This window comes from Leptopilina boulardi, unplaced genomic scaffold, assembly GCF_019393585.1.
Source record: "Leptopilina boulardi isolate dan_hultmark-lab unplaced genomic scaffold, ZJU_Lbou_2.1 LbouV2_165, whole genome shotgun sequence".
Taxonomy (NCBI): Eukaryota; Metazoa; Arthropoda; class Insecta; order Hymenoptera; family Figitidae; genus Leptopilina; species Leptopilina boulardi.
Genome location: NW_026137713.1, coordinates 5,561,967 through 5,584,370, shown reverse-complemented (window position 1 = coordinate 5,584,370; position 22,404 = coordinate 5,561,967). Strand labels below are relative to the sequence as shown.

The 22,404-nt window shown below is 28.8% G+C and overlaps 1 protein-coding gene across 7 annotated transcripts in view; it reads right to left on the bottom strand.

Annotated features, from left to right (window-relative positions):
- Positions 1-22,404, bottom strand: part of LOC127277244 (stress-activated protein kinase JNK) — a 90,732-nt gene that overhangs the window by 61,541 nt on the left and 6,787 nt on the right. For 5 of the 7 annotated variants that reach the window (XM_051298195.1, XM_051298198.1, XM_051298197.1 and 2 more), the window contains one exon: positions 20,167-20,228. The gene's annotated coding sequence lies outside the window, so the exon portion shown is untranslated. Of the gene's footprint in view, positions 1-7,267; positions 7,817-7,848; positions 7,999-20,166; positions 20,229-22,404 lie in introns of those variants that run through there. The other 2 variants (XM_051298200.1, XM_051298199.1) reach the window with 2 other exon arrangements.

Sequence of the window (22,404 nt, the reverse complement as noted above, 5' to 3'; positions counted from 1 at the left end):
TGGTAAGTACATAGCTTATAAGCGTATAATCCTCAAGCGTGTTGACACATATAAAAATCTCTTTCATGAAACGAAAAACCAGATTTCTTCTTTTTTTTCCCAGCCTTTCATACTGATGTACTATCTGGGTTAGCCGTAACATGGCTTCTCACACAAACTCTTCTCTAACTCAAATATTTTACACTTTAAATATACGCGAAATTTCAAATATAAGAAAAAATAATTGTCAAAGAAAAAAAAATTAAAAGAAAGCAAATTTTCTTGATTTTACACTGAAAAAAATTCCTAAACCCCGTATACAAGGAATTGACTAATTTTCCTGGTTACGAGAGGAACCCGCCACTAGGCAATTTTGGTCAAAGTTGATTTCGACAATTAGTCGGAATGACTAGGGAAGCTTATCAGAATAACCAGGTATCTTAGTTACATTGGCTAGAATCACTTTGACTAATTAAACTTTAGCAAAATTGACTATAGATACATGCGATATTAACCAAACACCTTAGTTAATATAACTAGGAAACAAGGGGTCAATTCTACTAAATCGACTTTGACAATATTAACCAAGCTACATAACTGAATTGACTACACTGAAAAAAAATTCTAGTTAGAATAACCAGAATTCTAGTTAGAATAACCAGAATTCTGGTTAGGGTATATTTAACATTTTGATTCTGGTTAGGTTAACCAGAATTCTGGTTATTTTAACGAGAATTCTAGTTAATTCAACTAGAATTCTGCACGGAAAAAAAACTACAACTGAACCGGTGAATGTTTTAACCAAAACAGCTAAACATTTAGTCGAAAATGAACGAGCGATATTAGCAATATCACCGGACTGGCGATATTGGATTTTAGTTAAAGAACAACATAACCGAAAAATGACAAATATGACAAATTATGTAGAAAGTAATATTAAATGCGTATTTTTAAATCTATTCAATTTTATATTTCATATTACAAACAATTGAAAATAATTTCAAATTAAAACTGTTTTAAAATTAAAGATCACAAAACTTGATATTTGTGATTTAAGAAATATTTCTTGGTAAGAACGGTAAATTTCCAAATATTTCCAATATGGCTGACGAATGAGATTCAACTTATGTTCACTTTAGCCGAATCGGCTAAACATTCGACTATTGCGGTGAAGCTAAATTCCCAGCGTTGGTTGTGTCTTTTTTCATATTAAATATATTCCCAAAATCGTTCGTTCACGTCTTAAAATTTTTTTCCGTGTGGTTAACATAACTAGAAAGTAATGTTAAATATAGCCTAACCAGAATTTTTTTTTCAGTGTAGGATGCTTGGTTACGCTGACTAGATTTAAAGTTGCTATGGTTAATAGTCATTAATGCGAAGCAAATTTTTTTCAGTGTAATAAGCTCCTTTGGATCTGAATAAAAAAAAAAAATAAATTTTTTCACCCCTAAAAAATAATGGGCGAAAATGAGAGTTCGCTTATATAGGCGTTTTCATAACTGGGCGCGATGTCCTCTCGGGTTTATGAGTTAACTTGGAAAAAATATACCTATAAACTGATACGAAGCCAACGCGAGTTCCGGTTGAAGATGAACGAAGGAGAAAGAAAAAGAAGAAGGGTCGGTGGCGCATATAAAAGGGGATCATCTCCCTCGGGATTCTATTTCTGTTCCTCTCTCAAATGATTACCTTTCCTTTTCGATCTTATCATTATAGAGGCAAAGTCATCTCTTTGAAAAATTGTAATATCTTTTTTCTAGAAAATACAACGTATTCTTATACCAAATTTCAAATTTATTTTTAGAATTTTCATGTTGTTTGATCGATAAATGTCAGAAAATTACCTTTTTATAATTAAAAAAAAAAGTTCTTTCTTTTATTGAACAAACAAATATTTTAAAAATCGATTGTAAAAATTTTGACGATCTAGATCAGGAAAATATTTATTTTATATACGATAAAAAAGACAAAGATATAGCCAAATGTAACCTGTCGTAAAACCTTACGACCTTGTCGTTTTGATTGGCAACTTAACAACATTGCACACGTGTGAAAGGTTCAGTCAATAACTTTTACCTACATATATATATACAAAAAGAAAGTAATCTTTTTACAATACATAGAAAGCAGAAAAAAGTTTATAATTTCTATGAAAATTAATTTATAATTTCCATAGAATTGTAAAAGAAAAAATCATTCTAATCGTTAAAAAAAAATCAGTAGATCGACCTGTTTTTTATATGAAGAAAATAACGATCAGCAAAAAAGAAAACAAATAACGCTTTGTTGCACAAGATTGTCGCTGCGATAGCAATTGTTTTTCTTTCTCGTTAGTGTAACTACATCTTTTCCTTAATAAATTATCCCTGACACATACGCATGGGTGCAGCAGTCATTCAATGATATGATAGTGAGATTGAAACAATTTACAACTAGAATAATCAACATTTTAACAACCTGTTTTTCTTTCTAAATTGGAGAAATCGAGAAAATATATCTAAATAAATTTTGCCGCCTTAATAGTTTTGAAAACATTTAAATGGAAAATAAGCTAAAAACGGTTATTAAATAATTTGCATTTTATTTTTTAATTGAAAAAAATAAAATTTTCTACGAGATATACAAAATTTAAAAAAAAAATTCAGCTCTTTTAGCCTTACGATTAGACAAGAAACGCGGAACATAAAAATAATATTTGCATACATTGAGAGGAAATCCTCTTCTATTTTTTTGTGAAGAAAATAACATGCTCTCGCTTCCATTTTATTTGCAAGCCCAGCACTAAAGACGTTCTTAGCGCTTATCGACGCACCATGCGGCTGTGCACGTGCTGGCAATATTTTCAAAGGGAGAGGAAAGGGTGTCTAGCTGAAAGGGAAAGTGGGTGGTGGAAAGGAATTGAGGGTGTGTAGCTGCTGGCGATGCCATATACACACACAGGACGAAATTCGCGGAACTCAAGCACACGCTGAGTAGGGCTCTCTCAGAAAAGGAAGAATCTCGCGAAAGGTTCAAGATCTCTTTTCTCTCTTTCTGTGTGTTATAAATCAAACGCCCTTTTCCAATTTCACGATCCCTATTACTTGCTTCATTTCGATTTCTTTTTTTTTATAGTTCTTTCGAACCTCTGCTATGTTCATAATGTAAGGCATCTCTTACATGTGATCGATATAAGACAATTGGCTTTACTGCATGCATTCCCTAAATTCCAGAATAACCTCCTGTTTCATTGAGTCTTGCCAAAGTTATGCGAAAGTCAATTAAGCCCACGTGCCTCATTGCTTTGCGAAAGGTGATCCGACATATTTCCTAAAATGAGTGACTAAGCAATGCTGCCAGTAGAATGTGCAATTCTCGTCAAAAATATTCAATTTCGAATTTTATCATTTCGTTACACTTACAATAAAATTTGTTTTTACTTTTTGGTAAAAATAAATTTTTCTTAAGAAAAAAAGGAGAAATTATTGTATCACAAGAAACCAATGTGCAAGAATGAAAGTGACAGACTTGCCAATTAGTGGGCACATAACTGTCGCGCAAGCAATGTTTGCATGTGTAATAGCGGGTAACGTTATATATATGCTATTTCGTTTGAACCGAAAGGCATGGAGGCGAGAAAGAGAAGGCACGCACATTCATCCAACTAATATATGCACTTACAGTTTACAAATGGAGAAGACACCCACCAAGTAAAATACAATGAAAAAAAAATAAAATAAACAAAACTAATACACCTCTAATATTGCTAGACACATCAAATAAACATACCAACAAACATACACATTTTTGGCAGAGTTGAATATTCATTTTGAAATAGATATTAACAACACAGTAAATAGTCAAGCAGCTGCTTTATATTGTCGGCTCAGACACTAAAATATTTGTTTCCTGGACAAAGTGAGAAAGAGAAAAATAGAGAGAAGATTCTGGGGAATCATTAGGCAATCGGGTCCAAGTCACGGTTTTCTGAACACACAGAAATGGTATCGTCACGTTAAAATTTCAACTCGGCAAAGCAACACCCGCTATTGGAGTATTAAATTTAATGCCGGCAATTACTCCAAGTCAACATGTCAACTGCGAAGCTAATAGCCGAGGATGATGGAACCATCTTTTTGGTTTCTCTTTTGCTAATGATACTGTTACATCAAACGGTCAAAGAAATTACTACGAGGACAGATCTAAAGCGCGACTTTACGTTACAACCTGATTATAACCGTTATTTCGAGTTTCGTATATGTTGACACTAAGTGAAAATTCGAATGTGAAATTAAAATTTTTCAAAATTCTTTTTTTTTAGAATTCATAAATATTGATTGACCTTCAGGGAGGGGGAAACAAATTTTGGTCATTCTCTTTGAAAGAGGAAAGTGTTGATCCCGTCTATTGAAACGGTGAGATCGATTAGGTTTCTAGATACATTTTTAGAAGGCGATACACAGGAAGGTGGAAAGACAATATTAGAGGCAAAGAAAAAAAATGCAACACACACACACATGTAAAGAAGTCGAGACATTGTTGGGGTGGTGAAGAAATACAGACAAGCCAGACGTCACTAGTGAAGGGTGGTTGGCGAAAAATCAATAGCACTGTATGTGTGTTAGTATTTTATTTCACGCCACCATCTGTTTCATACTGAACTATCGAAGCAACTTTACATCAAGGGGGCATTCCACGTGAATGGCTAAAATATATATACACCTTTTGACAAATAGGTTACATCAACCCCAATTAAATCATTCCAGTAATTAATGTCATTATTCAATCATTACAATTTGTAAATTTAAACTTGGAAAAAAAACTTTACCTGGAACAACGATAGGTTTTACTAGAACAGCGATATATTTTACTAAAACAGCGAAAGTTATCGTTATTCTAGAGAAACATATCGCTGTTTCAGATAAAGATTTTTTTCCGTGAAGGATAAACAATAATAACATTTAGAATTTCACAAGATATAATTTAATCGATGCAACTAAGAAATTTTCTCAATGAGGGGTTAGTGAGGACAGATCAGAAACATATTGTCTGTTACTACACAAGGTTCGTGTCAGGTAGATCTCTCGACATAAGGGAGAGGACGAGACAAGATACTGAGCGAGGACAATGCTCTCTTACATTAGGGCCCCTCCTCACGTTCCCCTTATCCGAGTCCCCAACGTTCAACCCTCGACGACGTCAAAAAAAAAAAAAAAGAAAAAAAAACTCAACTCCCGTGGCGCCAAAGGCGCTACTGACATTTTGGTCACGTGGCATTTACTTGAATAGGTTGATAAATCAGTCTAAAAAAAAAATTCAGCGCGAAACGACCATAAAGAAAAAAGTACCATAAAAAACAAATTTGTAATCTGATAAATATAAAAAGCCAATCAAAAGGAAGATAAAAATACAATAAAAGAATTGTTACTAGAATACTTTCTCATTTATGATGAGAATTAAATGTAAAAAGAATGATTTAAAAATTTATGTGAATTCAGTGAAATTGTCAAAAATTAGTGCGTATACGAACAATAATAATTAAAAATGCAAATTGTGTATAGAATATTAGATGAAATGAATTATTAAAACTCGTGAAACACCAAATGGACGTAAAATTATGTATTTACTAATTTCCCTGTTGAATTCAAAAGCGAGAAACAACAATTTGTCTCTTTAATTACGATGTAAATCGTTAATGACAGTCATCTCTACTTTTCGTGTCTGTTTTACATATTCTCGAGACGATTAAATTACCCAAGAAGATAGGAAAGAAGAAAATTTAAATTTAGTTGAAAATGTCAACTACTAACGAAGCTCCTTTTATAAAAAGGAAAATATATTCCTTTTCGCATTAAAAAAAAAAAACTCTTTTACATCTTGAAACAAGACAAAGATTTTTCTATATTCCTCAAAAAATTTAAATTCTAGAAATTCTATTTTTTTTTTACAAAATAAGTTTTTCAAAAAGAAAAATGTACCAAAAGTGAAGAAAAGTAAAATTGAAATTGAGAATTGGAGAAACTATTTTGAAAAACGAAAATTTCCCCAAAAAAAAACTCATGACAAGGAATGAGAACAAAAAACGTATATATATAAGTAAGGGCTATCGACCTTCCGAAACGGAAAGTTTATTTTCTCAGTTGAAAAAAAAAATGCAACGAAAAACTTTTTCGACAATAAACATGGCCCCTACGAATAAGAGGGAATACACGCGATGTCAATCGATTTTCCTTTATCAGGTACGAAATTGAGTTCTCTCAAGGCATAGCACTAGGTCCGATAAAAAATTCATCAATTTTAAATCAAGGTTACGGAAAAAATAAGTTGTGAGAAGAAAAGAAAAACTTTATATATATATATGAAACAAAAACAAACAAATTTAAAATTTTATAATAATCAGAAAGTTTTGACTTGCAAAATAATTAAAAATTATATAAATCAATATATAATTAATTAATTCAAAGAATCAATATTCTAAACGTTTTAAAGTTTAATATATAATAACAAAAAAAATTCATAATGGTAACGCTATTGATTTAAAATTCAGAGCAATGTTGTTGACTCAAGGTTCGTTACCTTTTTTCAGTAGAAAATTTTCTTTATAAAATCAAATTTTTTTTGTCAATGTAACTTCATTTAAGGTAACGTTTCTCTCCAATTAAGTAAATCTAATTGAATTTAAGTCAATTACATTATTAGGTACAAAATTTTCTTCTTTCAAGACTCTAGTTTCTTATTATCAGTCTATGTTACACTAAAAAAAATTATTTTATTCAAATAATTTGCTATTTCATTATTATTAAATAAATATTTACTTGTACCAAATAAATAATTTAATAATAATAATTAATTTACTTGAACCAATTATTTAAATTAAATAAATTGTATTTGAACCAATAAATTTATGTTTTTTAAACAAATACCAATTAATTGACTTAAATAATAATTATTAAATATTTATTTGATAATAGTCAAGCTACCGCGAATATTTGAATCAAATTAATTTTTTTTCAGTGTATAAGAAATTTTTCTATACTGAATTTTAGTTTATATGATTGAGTTTAAGTGAATGAACTGAATCCTCAATATTAATTATAATTAATATTAATTATTATTTATTACTTAATTAATACCATTTATATTATATTTTCTTTATAAAAACTGAACTTTTCACTGAAATTCAATAATTTTCATTAAATGCAAGTCAAAATAAATATATAAAAAAGCAATTGAGAAATTTGATTTGAAAAACGATTCTAAAAGTATAAAAACAAGATTTTACCGAAAAAATAAAAAAAAATCGTACCTAATAGAAAAGTTTTATCTGGACTTTGACGAATTCTGCTGAGCAGTAAGTAGAAAATGCCTTCAGTAGTAAAGCTTCCCACGCGTCAGACAAGTCGGGACGGACACCTCGAACTCTCTATATCTGTCATTCACTAAACACGTGCTCGCTGTCACTGACAGTAAATACATATCATCACCAAAAATATATACACAAATCAACAACTACTATCACAAATATCAACCTTTGTATTTTTCATTTTTTTCTTTCAAAATCAAAAATTAATCCACACTTTTTTCATCTTTACTTTAATTTACAAACACCTTTACTTCATCGACAATTACAAAATCAGAATTTCCTTTCACATTTCACACATATTGTGATTTATATAAATATAAAAATATACATATAATAAGAGGCAAGAAATGAGTCGCAAAATAATTCTCTACTTATATAGATACATAATTGTGATACGTAAAAGTAGAAATGATGAGAGTTTTTTGCGAACCGGTCGACGACCTTATTTGATGCGAGGCGCCGCTACGAGTGGGAGTGTCAGGAAAAAAAAAGGGTCGCATATAAGAGAAAGTCACGCGCTTTACCTTAAATGTCAACTTTTGTGTTTTAATTATTCACCACCAGAATCCATTTGATGAGAGAGGAAAAGAAAAATAGAAAACCTTTTCTTTTTTTTGAAATATTCTTTTCTTTTGAAAAATACGAAAATGTTGCGCGTATGAAAGATCGCGCGCGACTGACCGTTTCAGAGTGAAAACGATAACAAAATGCGCATGCGTTGCCCGGCGTGTTCTCCCTCCCAATTGTCTAAAAAGCACTCGCGCTCCCTCTACGTCCACCCCTCTACGCGTCACAAGAGAGGAGAGAACCACCCTCGTACCCTTCTTTAACCCCCCCTCCCCCTCGCCCCTCTCTCTACCTATATAGCTATATAGTACCTATAGTAGTACCGCGCCTCGATTCGCGACCGCGAATGCACACACCGACTACGCTAACTTTACTTTCAATGATTCTGACTTATCCCCATATATACGTGTCTGGGTTTCAACCCTCTTGTCGTTTCTCTATCACACTCTTCTCTACTCGACAACCACGCAGCCGCACTTAATTAATTATGTATTTTGCGAATCCGACCCTTCTGAAAACTCCCCTCCTTCCCCACCCACTCCCAACAAATATAATACCAGCGTGAGGATTTCTCTTTTACAAGGGTTTATATACGCGACGGCACTCGATTAGCTTATATTCACATGATAACCGCAAAAGAAAGTGTAACCGACAATTTTTCGCGACATAAAAGCAGGTCCGATTATTATGATCAATAAATCGATAAAATTGATGAGTTCATTTTGATTTCAAATGAATATCTGAGGAGTAAATTTTTAAAATCTGATGAATCCATTTTTCAAAAAAATGGAGATAAACATAAATTTAATATTTTAAGGACCTCACAAATCTTCCTGTCGCTGTTAAATTTACTCTCTAAATCTGAATTAGTAAAAATGTTTACTAATTTGAATTAGTGACTCACTTTTTGCTTATGAATTAGTAAAATTTTACTAATTCTAAAGCAAAAAGTGAGTGATTTTTTCTAATAAAAATTATAACTCATCTTGGTTATGTCCAAAAGTTTTTGAATTGAAAATTCGTTGTTAACAAATTTTTTTTCTTACTCTCTAAATCTGAATTAGTAAAAATGTTTACTAATTTGAATTAGTGACTCACTTTTTGCTTTAGATTATTCAAATTAGTAAACATTTTTACTAATTCAGATTTAGAGAGTAAGAAAAAAAATTTGTTAACAACGAATTTTCAATTCAAAAACTTTTGGACATAACCAAGATGAGTTATAATTTTTATTAGAAAAAATTACCAATACCTGTAAATCATTAAATTATGATAAAGTTTAATTAAAAACAGAACGTCTTGAATATAAAAACATTGTTATAGAATTAAACTATTACAAATTTTATATTTTAAAAGTAACTGCAGTGATTATGTGAGAAAAGTCGTTTGTTTCAATTTCTCGAAATAAGAAAATATGGATTTATCAGGTTTTGAAAATTTGCTCCTACAACAGAAAGGGAATTAAATTTATAAAGACTGAAATAATGTAAATCCTATGTATATAAGAAAAGGGGAAATGACATTAAGTATAAAAAAGTACAAAGACGTTATTAAAAGAAAAACGATATGAGATAGAAAAAATTGAGTCAATAAAAAGAAAGAAAAAAAGGAAGAAAAGCCCTATGTACAATGAATATATATATATATATATATATATATATCTATGAAAATATATAACTTAAAAGACGAGAGAAAAAAGACTTAAGACATGAAAAAGATATTTTTAAATGAAAAAACTTTTTTCTAAAGAGAAGCAGCTCTCCTTTTCAATAATAACTTTTTTTTTAGTTTTTATATGGTAATTTTGTTTTCCATTATTAAACCACATTTTATTATCATATAAAATCAATTTATTAAATTATTTAAATTTTTAATGAATTAGTGAGAAATCGTTCTTTAAATAAAAAAATTTACTAATTTTTAGTAATATATTAATATTTAATTTAGTAATTTTTTATTTTGAAACAGTAATTACTAATAAAGTTTTCGTGAAAAATAAAAATTAGTAGAAATTTTCACTCACAGAAAAAACGCTGGATACTCTCTAAATCTGAATTAGTAAAAATGTTTACTAATTTAAATTAGTGACTCACTTTTTGCTTTAGAATTAGTTAAATTTTACTAATTGTTAGTAAAAGTTACTAATAATTAGTAGAATTTTACTAATTGAGAAGCAAAAAGTGAGTCACTAATTTAAAATAGTAAACTTTTTTACTAATTCAGATTTAGAGAGTAAATTTTGTTGCGGGTAATTTTAACCAATGCTAATTCACATAGACAGTGGCGCCCTCAACTAGAATAAAATTTGTTGCAGTTAATTTTTATACCGATTTTAAGGTAAAAATTCTACTTTTTTTTAGTGTGGTTAATATTTAGTAAAATATTACTAGGTTTAGTAATTTGTTTTTTTTTTTACTAAAATTTTAGTGTAAAATGACTAAAAATTAGTAGAAATTTCTCCTAATTTATAAATTAGTATGTAAATACTTTTGTAATTGGAAAATAGAAGAAAAGTAATTTTAAATAGGAAGTTTTTTAAAGTAAAGAAGAATAGAATATTGATTTACGAATAAATACAAGACTATATAAGTTTAATAAATTAATCGCGTTAAAGCAATTGATTAGTATACAATAGTGTCCTATCTCAATGCTCACTTTGAAATATATTATTTCAATAACAATTGTTACAATTCTTTTTGTTTCAATAACAATGTCACGTACGTTTTAAAGACACGTGTATGAATTTAAAACTATACAAATTTAATCATCAATAATTAATATTAATATTTAAAAACTTCTCTTTTTTTTGAAAAAAGTCAATTCATTTCTAAGAAATAGTACTAAATTTAAATTAGTGAAAAATAACAATTAAAAAAACAGTTTCTTTAAATCGAAATAATTCAATGACAAAACAAATTTTACATACACCACTATCTCTGTTTGAAAATTTGACCACTTAAATTTGGATTATCCAATTCGAGGGAGTCTCTACCCCTAATCCATTTAACGAGATTTGTAAACAATCGTTGGAAACATTTAAATCGCTTTATATATAGTCATCTTTTCACGCGAAGGGTTAATCCTATTCTTCTCAATCTTCCGACGAAAGAGAAATCACAGCGTTTGAACGTTAATTAAAGTTAATTAAGCGCCCGGAACGATACGTCGTTGAATTTCCAGAATGCTATAATTAGTCTTTACAAATTTGCAGTTATCAAATATGAAACAATCCTTCTTTTCACATCCTCATTTCAAAAAAAAGAATTAATTGATCACTTTGATTTGATTTCTATTTGTGGTTTTTTTTTTACAAATAAAAAACAAATATATTCAAGATAAGCAAAAAACGAAGACCAAAATGTAAATACGAAATAAAAAAACAAAATAAGGAGAGAAAAAAAATTGAAGAGGTATAATTTGCCTGAGACGTTTTTTCTTTCGTTTCTTTAAAAATTTGCCTTGTAGCACTCGCACTGAAATAACTCAAGTTTGATAGAGCATTATTTTTTTTTTGAGAGAGAAAAAGGCGCAAGCAGAAGCTTGAATACATGGAACCGAAAGAGAAAAAAATTAAAGGCACGTAGCTTTATTTTCTAAAATAACCCCTTTGAAGCAAGTTGGAGGCTACTCTTGTGGAAGAAAAGGTTGCGACTTAAATTCGTAGAGCGTTGCTTGCAGGGGCATGAACTCGAGTACAATTATTTGTAATTGGGTTACATCTTAAAAAAATTATGTGCCTAAAAATTATTTTATAATAATTGTTTTGTAATATTTATTTTATAATAATTATTTTATAATAATTATTTTGTAATGATTATTATTTAACAATTATTTTATTTTCCGTAAATTGTAATTCAAATTTTCGAAAATATTCACTGAATTCAAAGGATGAAAATAAGTATAAATTCCCGCAAGTTTTTTTTCCTAATGCTCTCTAATTAAACAGTCGACAATTGTAACAATCAATATAGCAATTAATCAGAGTCGTTTATACTAGTTACAATTGATAGTAATTTCAATCGATAGTTTTTGATTCGTTTTATGTTTAATTAGTTAATCAAAGTTCGCGTGAACTTTAAAGTAAGTCATTTCGTCGTCTTAATAGGAAATTGATTTTTCTTTTTTCTTTTTTCTTGACAATTTGCTCTAGACATTAAAACATTTATACAAATAAATACACAAATAGTGTGATCAGGAAATTCCTTTGCATTTCCCACGCGTTCATTAAAAATAGTTTTTTTTTTTTACTTGCGTCACTGTACAGAATTATCACAAAACTTGTGCATTTTCGCTATAGAGAACGATAAAAATATTCCGATGGTTAAAAGAGAAAATGAGTACGGACAGAACTGTATTATAAAAAAGCGACTCACATAAAATATTTATATTCTAAACGTAATAGGAAATAAATAATTTCCATTTAACTAAATACTGATTTTCAATCGGATATTTGAAGCTGTTTTTTATAAAAAGAAAACAAAAACGAAATTCTTTCTATAACAAAAAATAAAGAATAATTATTCTCGTCCAAATATAGTTCTCCGTTCCTTCGAACTCCAAACGAGGGCAGCGTTAACTTCCTCATTAAATTTTTACGAATCACGTGATCTCGAAATTAAACTGACATTCGCTTTTAAGAAAGAAGAAAAAAAAACATTCGTAATACTGATATTATCGATAAGTTGCTTGACAACTGCTAGTTATATTCGTTTATTAATAATCTCTATATAAATAAAAAAACCATCGTAAAATGAATGGTACAATTTTTATTTTAATTAATTCGATAATTTAATTTTGAATTACTTTAGTTAAAAATCTATTCAATAAAACTGATTCAAATTCAATAAAACTGATTCAAATTCAATAAAATTAATTCAAATTTTAAAAAAACTAAGATTAGAAAAAAATCAGATTGAAACAAAAGCGAAGACCCTTAAAAAATAGTGTGTAGCAAAACAGGTTCAGTTAGCTTTAAGAATCGATCTTCTCTTTTAGACCCTCAACTTGTACGTTCATGTCTAAACGAGTAGTGACGTCAAGGCAGAGCGTCATGTCTATGTATCGAGAGCAAAACACGAAGGGAGAGTAGTGTAAGCTTAGGTGTTGTAGAGGCGTGAAAAAAAAACAGGAAGAGAGAGAAGAGATTACGAGGACAATAGACGTCATGAAGCCCAAGCATTTGTTTCACATGATGAACAAAAGCTTCCATGCAACATTATATATATATACATATAAACATTCTAATTTCTCAACGGGATAGTTTCTCTCTTTTTTCTATGAAAACACTCTCTATAAATATATATGTTATAACAAATGATAAAACAAGCCATTTTCTATAATTCCCAGGAAAACAATAGAAAAAGATTGTTTGTGCTCACCAATTGGTTATAACATACAACAAATATATAAAACTCTAAAAGAAACCTATTTAAAACTATATTATTATAAAACCCTAAAATACTAAACTTGACTAAATTTGACTAAACTTTACTAAAATATAAATAAAAATTAATATTTCCTGTAACAATTACAGTTTGTTGATCCTTGGGAGAAGGGAACTCGATCTTGTGTCAAATTAGAGGGATTAATCCCACGTCATACTGTCAGTGAGGAATAGTGACAGGAATAACATTTAGGATAGTGAGAGAAACCAAACTCCTATAATGAATTAAATATTCAAGTTCAACGAACATTATGGCACTTGGGAATCTTTAATAACCCTTGAGATTCGACGATCCATTTATATATATATATATGTAGAAAATTCACATATATATAAATTCTAGATTCTAGAATTTCTGAATTAAATCCAAGGGGTTTACGAAACCATCCATCGGCGTTGAAAATATAGGACAATCAAGATATTCTATGCACTTTCGATTAGGTAAGAACCATTAACGCCTGTGTGAGTTCCAAAGCGAAATGAAAAAGGAAATATTCCTCATCAGCGATAAGCATTTAGAAAATTACTTTTTAAAAGAACGGAAAAAGAAAAATTAAAAAAGAATGCAATTTTCTTTATATATAAATAAATGTGACTATTTTTTTCCAAAAACAAATTAAAAAAAAACAAAGATTCTTCTTTGTTACATAAAAAAAAAATTGCTTTCGATTTTGTAAAAGTTTTCTCGATTTTATTGAGAATCTAATTTCTACCCAGTTTATATGTATTCGAACTGCGTTCTAGCGGTAAAACTCGACGGATCATAAATAACACGAAGATTGCTGAAAAATCTATACATTTTTAATAAGTTAAAGGCAACTCGCGAAATAAAAAAGTTTACTTTTATTAACATAAAAAAAAGTATTTCTCAATATAATTAATATTACTCAACTAAATAAATATTTTCTATTTTTTTTTAAATATAATAAAAATTTACTTCTTTTATTATTTTTTTTCATATACAAAAAAGCTATTTTTATTTACATATAGATTTTTATCAACCTAATATATATATATATATATATATATATACACTATATACTTTTCACAAAGGTAACAATTTTGTTAATTGCTATCTTTCACACAAACAATTTTCTGCAACTCGAAAAAAAAATGTCAAACAAGAAACTATATATAGCAATTGTCTAAAACTGTGCGGAAAACAATAAAACAAAATAAAAATAAAATGGATAACTGACCTCACAAAATTGGAAAGTGTCAAAAATTTCAATAGCCTGAAGGCATGTCGATAACGTGCTGGAACTACGTCAATAAACCAAGATCATCTATATACATTGTATCGAAACCACTGTACTATCTCAACTCTCCACATATACTTCAGTAAATGATCGAAAAATTCATTCTAGAGATTCAAGTTTACCAACTTTTTCAAACTATCATATAAAAACTTGAAACAACCATATCTCTTGAAAAGATCTTTATATTTAAAAGAACCAATATTTTTATACTACTAAAAATTACCATCGAAACTATTATTAGTACATTTTGGAACTAGTATTATTAGAAAATAAAATAATTAAATAATAATAATAATAACAATAATAATAATTAAAAATACACTGAAAAAAGGGTTTGGTATTGACAACCAAACGTTTGGTTGATATTTAAGCAACCAAAATTTTTTTGTTGAATCAACAAAATTTTAATTGTGTCAATCAAAATTTGTTTTACACAACCAAAATTAGAAAAAAAGGATTTTTGTTGTCCTAACTAAAGTTCGATTGGGACAACCAAAATTTTGTTGATTTAACAAAAAAAATTTGGTTGCTTAAATACCAACCAAACGTTTGGTTGTCAATACCAAACCCTTTTTTCAGTGTAACTTTCATCAATAATTTCTTTCTTTTTTTTATCAAAAACTTTGTCCTATCGGAAAAACATACGTGACACGTATTTACATGTCAGTTACATATATTTTTCCATTGTACGGCAGCTGTAAAATCATATTTAATTTATTTTTCGTTTCCATATATAATTTTTATATTCGTGAAATATATATCATCTACAAACAAGTTTCAAGTGTGCAAAAATGTATATAAAATCGATATTTGTTAGTACCTTAAGATTCAACGGGCCTGAAAGCCTAAAACCGTTCTATCTCTGGGTTTCCCGTATTAATTTCAAGCTTGGACGAGGGTATGATAAGATAGATAAAAATCCTCTTGAGAGAATTTTACAAAACGAAAATTCACAAATAAAATCAAACACAAAAATCGCAGATCTTTCAATAACTTCATTTTCTTTAAATAGAAATAAATTTAATAAACTTAATTTAATAAATTAAATAAAATCTAATATTTTATCGTTATAAACTGAAAAATAAATATTTAATTCAAATAAAATCTATTTGGTTTAAGTAAATATTTATTTAATATCAAGTAATCGATTATTTGAATCAAATAAACTTTTTTTTCCACTGTTAATAAAAAAAATAAAAACATCACTGCTACTTCATTTTTTCAAATATTTTTCTAACAGTTATTATTGTTAAAAAAAAAAGAACAAGTAGCTGAATCAAATTGCAGAAATGTAAACTAAAATATGATCCGTTTTATGTTCAATAATCCTCGAGTCATGACTTGAACTATATATATATATATATATATTGCACAATGAGACGAGAAGGAATATAAGAGACGTGATCAATGAGAAGAAATGTAAAGCCAGATAAAGATTTATTATATATATGCAACGAGTTGATCTACTTCTTATCTCATATATACAAGCATTTCCTGCCTCATCAAAGATTTAATACATAACATGAAAAAAAGAATCACAATTCAAAATATATCCAATTGAGAAAAAAAAATTCTACACGCATTCATGCAAGTTTTATAACACATTGTTATAGGTGAAAAAAGGAAACGACAACGAAACGTCAGATTCAAGAAAGAAATCCATATAGCGATAAGAAGACAAAACATTTATATGTATATTTTTCTCAGAAAAGATAAATTTTCTCAAGAAAAAAAAAATATATATATTATATATAAAATGCGTTGAGAAGAAATACAAATACCGATTTATCCGTCGCGAGAGAAAAGTTAACCAAAGTTTTGTGTCACAAAAACATTTTACAGACAAATCTTATAGGGTTGAAACGAAGGGTTCAAAGTACAATTTAAAGTTGATCGATGTTTTCATTCGCCTTTTGTTTTTTTTTTGTTATATTTTACAAAACCGTCTGTAGATATATAAATAAATTTTTTTCTGTGTAATATTAACTTACATAAATTTTAAGTTTATAAAATAGAATATTTCATAAATAAATTCAGATTTGAAAATAGAATATTAATTTTCCTAGAAATAAATTTACATTTGTTCCAGTTATTCCTTGAATGAAAATTGGACCGCACAATATTTCTACAGTCGAGATGAAAACTACTGATTAGATATTCAAGTCATGATACTCGTGCAACGTTAATTAATAAACCCTACTCTCTAACTAAAATTCTATTTTGTATGTACCCATCTGTCAGGCAACCCCTTTCAAAGCGAAGAAACCCCAACGATTCAAATTGGTAGTGTCTTACAAAAAAAAATTTCTTTCAATTAATATATATAGTAATTAAAAATCAATATTCTGAAAAAGAAAATTGTAAATTGCCAAAAAAATAGGAAAAATCGAAAATTGAAATGAAATAGTAAATATTGCGTGAATACTTCGAAAGTAAAGGCGCGCTAAAAAAAACACGTTAGGGTGGATCGAGGTTCTAATTGACGAGCTCACCTTCTCGGTGAAATTTTTTTTCGCCTTTCATCCGATACTTCTTTCCCTCTTTTCAGCATCTTCAGCTAACCTACGTCATCACCCTCTTCAACTCGAAAACTCTACCCATCACACAACATATAGCTGAGTCGACGGAATATCGAATTTCCCTAGCCAGCTATTTGACAATAACAAATTCAATATATATTTCCTTTTTAAATATTGTATTTTCGCAATTAATAAAATAAATTATTTAAAAAAAGAAAAGAAAATTTTTTTCAGAAAAAGAGGATTTTATATATAAAAAAAAATCTGTGTGAGTGACCGATGCAATGGATCTACAGTTCTGTAACACGACAACGATGCAACAGCCATCAGAACCGGGTCTAGATTCGGGGTCGGAAATGTATGTGTAAGAGAGAAAGGGAAACATAGTAGAGCGAGTGAAATGGAAAGAGACCAGGAGGCAAGGGAATGAAATCGATAAACCAAGATGGCTGAGCACAGTACCGCAGAGAACCGCAACCAAGTTACCACGAGGAGATTATCCGTGCTTCTGGCTATAACGTGTACTACTCAAAAGGACATTCCACCGAAAAACAGAAGCGTTAATTAGAACCAATTTTCAATCCTTTCATTATAGAAAAGACAATAACAAAAAAGAAAACTTTGTTTTCATTAATTAAACTTATTTACCTTCAATGAAAACTTTTTTTTACCTAACTATACTAAAAAAATTGTTTGATTCAAACAATCGTTATGACAAATAAATATTTATTCGTGCCAAATAAGTGTTAATTCGTTTCAAATATTATTCGTATCAAATAAATATTTATTCGTACCTAAAAGTGCGTTTTAAATAATTAAATTTTAAAAGAACTTAATAAAAATTATTTGAATAGAAAACAAAAAATTGCAGAACATATCGAAAAATTCGCGTATACGATCCAAGGCCTGAAAACGTGAAAGCAATAAATAAAAATAAGTGACAAGGGAGTAAAGAAAATGAAAATTATAGTAGAGCAATTTTTCTTTAAATAAAAACATAAAAAAAACCGAAAGGGAGAGAGGAATTATAAAGATTTTTAATCTGTGGCTATAAAAAGTCGCGACGGGTTTTATGTTGGTTGTACTACTGTTGTCTGATCCAACGCGGACGTTACTACTGACATCCCAGTGGATTCAACACTCCGAAATCCTACACTATAATCCTTATCACATCTACTCACACGTGAAATGTTTTCAGTTTTTTTCAAATACAAATCAAGAATATAATTAAATCATTAAATATTTTATTTATCAGAACACGTAATAAATAAACAAAACTCCAATAGTAATAAATATTATATTTTCAATTATTATTATATTATTATATTTAAGTTATAAAATAGATTTAAATTTTTTTCTATTATCTCTATATTTAGTAGAAAAAATAATTATCTTTTCAAGTAACTCATTATTTTGTCGAAATTTAAATAATTATTCTTGTGTAATTTTATCAGAGAAGGTTTTCGACTTTCGAACAAGCAAAAAATAATAACCTATGAATAGGATGCTGAGATTGTAATAAAATCATGTCGAGATTCCAACGAGATTTTTTTTTTTTTTTTTTTTTCATCAAAAGTTAACGAGTCAACAACAACTTTAGGGGAAATGAGGGGAAAGGGTGAGGGGAAAATATATAGAGAACAGGGGGGGGGAAGTAAAGATACCCGCAGCATCGCGTGACCAAAGTGGCGTGCGTCAAGGGACATAAAGTAGGTTAGTGTGAAGCTTTCTAAGCATGACGTTTGAACTGTGAGGGCGAACGCCTTTTTTATTATGGGGATGTTAACGACGTTTGCATTAAATAATTATTTCTCTAGTTCAAAAATCTTTTTTAATTCTCAAATTATTAGAATTATAAAAAATAATGTATTTTAAAATTTGGAAAATTTAATGAATACCTGTTATATTTAAATTTTAATCAAAATTTTTAAATAATGAATTCACTTGAAGATATTTTTACTGATAATCAATAAAATCAGAAATATTTATTAACAGTTGGTAGAACAGGGAATAATGCTAATTAATTTGAATTTTTAATTAAAAAATCAAAAAAAGGGTTCAAATCAATTCTCAGTGGCAAAGATTTTCGAGATAAAGAAAAGTATAACAGACACAAAAACTGATATACTGTGAAAATGCCAAGAGAAAGGGTTGTGCCTTTTTTTTGCGAAATTTGAGGTGTCCAGTAATTTAGAAGAAGGAGCGTGAAAACGTGGGCGACACGCGAAGGTCGCGTCCCAAAAATCCATAACCAACCCCTATTGCTGTTTACGCGACTGCGCAATACAGTGCGCCGTACCGTCACACGGGTTATTCGCCCAAGTTCTCTCTCTCTGATTACGACATATTTTTCCGATAATTAGAAGATTCCAAGATCCGCCACGCGAGAAAAAGTGTGCAAGGAGACGCGAAAAAAAGTGTGTCTCTTCAAAATATATATATATATATAGAAAACTTTGAGAACCGTAAAATATATTCCATTAAGCAAAAAAAAAAAAAGCAGAGAAAAAAAAATGAAAATATCAAGGGGATTAGAGCCAAGAATATCCACGTGGAAATATCTCCTCAAATTACCGCGATTTTCTCAACACTTTTTCGTGACAACTTAAACCCAGAAACCATTTCATTTTCAACAAGTTAATTTTATATTTATGATAACGATGCAAACTTTTATAATTTTAAATCGAATTTTTAAAAATTTTCAAATAAAAAATTATACAATTCTTTAATATATGATAATTTTGAAATTAGAATTTCTCAAGTTATTAAAGCTATAATCTTTCTATTAATTAAATTTATAATATGAAGCTGTGAATTTGAACTTTAGATTACAAAAAAAAAAAGAAGGGAAAAACTTTTCAAGGTAAAAAAGAGAAAATTTCTTTGTCTCCTTTTTCTGTCAGCTTCTCGTAAAATTTACAAGTCTTTTTTGCAAATACTTTATGCTTATAGTGATGTATATTCCTTGGCTTACTGTATAAAATGAAACACAATTTTTCACAAGGGGTGAGATCTAGAATAAAGAGAGTTGAGGAATATAAAACCAACACTCACCGATTCAGGATGCCATGAAGAGTTTCCATGTCCCCCCCGTCTATATACTGCTACTGCAAGTCCTGAAACAAAAGTCGAGACAATCATAATTAACGAGATCCCACTGTAACAATTTTGTATAATTAAAAAATAATAATAAAGACAATTTATCGTTTTATAATAAAAACAACAGTACTTTTCATTAAATTATGTTGATTTCAAATTTTTAAATCGAAATTGTAATTTCTTTTATAAATAATATGAAATATTAATTTATTTAATAATTATATAATAATTATTATTTACTGCTAATTAATTTTTGTAAATAATTCTAAATCAAAATTCTAAATTTATTCATATAAATAATTTCAATTTATGTATAGAATTTCAGTGTGCGTGAATAAATTTTTTTTTTAATTTTTGAATCACTTTTGCATACATATTTAGAAGACAAAAGCAACACTCGGCAAAAAAATAATATTCAAAGATGTTGAGGGGATTGCGTTTGTTTTGAAGGATTCTTCATATTTTTAGTGTGCAAACTCTATGGGGTGATCAAGTAGTGTTTCAAGAGAACTTTTTTTGCCTCTCGCGCGCGACATCCCAATGCATTGCGTCTAATTGAAACTGAAGTCAACGATCCCCCTATATAATATATATATATATGTATGTACAGCAATTGTTTCTCAAGGGTAAATATCCTGCTTGTAAAATATCTTCTCAAATTAATTTTATCCAGGATTTACGTAAAACGTATACATTTTATGCATGAATAAATTTGTAAATTAACACAGAAAAGCATAGTGTTATCATATATCGAGAAGATAATTAAATATGATACGTGATATTTACTAATATTAATAAAATGCTTACAAGATAAAAAAAAAATTTTTTAAAGTAATTTTATTTCGCCTAATCTTTTATTTATAGCCTAATTTATTTACAAAAGTTAAAATCTAAAATTTATGATTTATATATTGAATTCAAAAAAATATCTATATACTAAAAATAATAATAATAATAATAATAATAAAAAAGTTGAATATTAAAAAGAAGATTGATAAAGGCTATAAATATAAATTCTCATTTTACTGAATTTTATAACAATTGTAAATGACAATGACTAGGCGGTTTCTCTTTATGATTTCATTATGGTTATTAAACGACAGTCTACTACAGCTTGATATCTTGTTACGTTATAATGAAACACTCGGCCGACTCTGTAAATCCCTTTTTCGCGAAATTGTCGCGAATATGCTTATAGTCAATGTCTCCTTCAATTTACTTGCATAAACAGAAAGAATGAAAAGTCGGAAATATAATTAAATGCAGAATAAAGAGAGAAAATTTTCTTAGAATTATTAATTATGTCAAGATATAACAAATTGAAATTATAATTTTTTTTTACTTTAAAGAAAAAAAAAAAATTTCATGTAATTTAACTATCCATATATAAACGACTTTATTCATAATTGAGTAAAGGTACTTTAAGGTTCGAACGGAAAGAGCTTCAACTAATTTCCTGTACAGAAGGTGAGAACGTAATATATATGAGAGGTCACCGAGAGAACGGAGATGAAAAAGGGGGAGGTGAGGGTGTCTTAAAATAAGGAATAGGATAGATTGGAGTTGATTTCCTGCACCAAACTCTCATCAATCACACACATGTGACTATTGGCAACACACTAATTATTAATTCAATTCTAATTTATTAATTCAAGTCCAAACAAAAGCAACATAAAAATGACAGTTAATATACGAATTATCACCTTAAATTAAATTATAGAGATGGTAACATAATCGAACTATTGATCCTACGATGACCGCAAACCGAGGCTAAATCCATGTTATACTAATAATACCTTAATTGCTCGAGGGTAGGATTTCTAACCGAAAATTGGATAACTCACGGAATATCTCAAAATATATATCCGAGGAGGTGATATCAAATGCAATTATCTATTCAAAAATAAATTCTAAAAAAAATACAATTCCCTTTTACGAGAATTTTATTTAATGGAATTTATAGTCGAATCAAACGAACCATTGTTGTTAAAAAAAACCGTCGACAAAAAAAAATAGTAATCCGCTTTTACCTCTGTAAAAAACGAAAAAAAAAACTGACGTAAATTCCCGAATGATGTCATTTAAATGTCACGAAATATCCGCAAGTCCAGCTGATTCCTCAATAATTGATAACCCCCGCAATGAAATCCTGTGCGCATCCACGGTAACATTTCTGTATATGTTAGTTGTTAA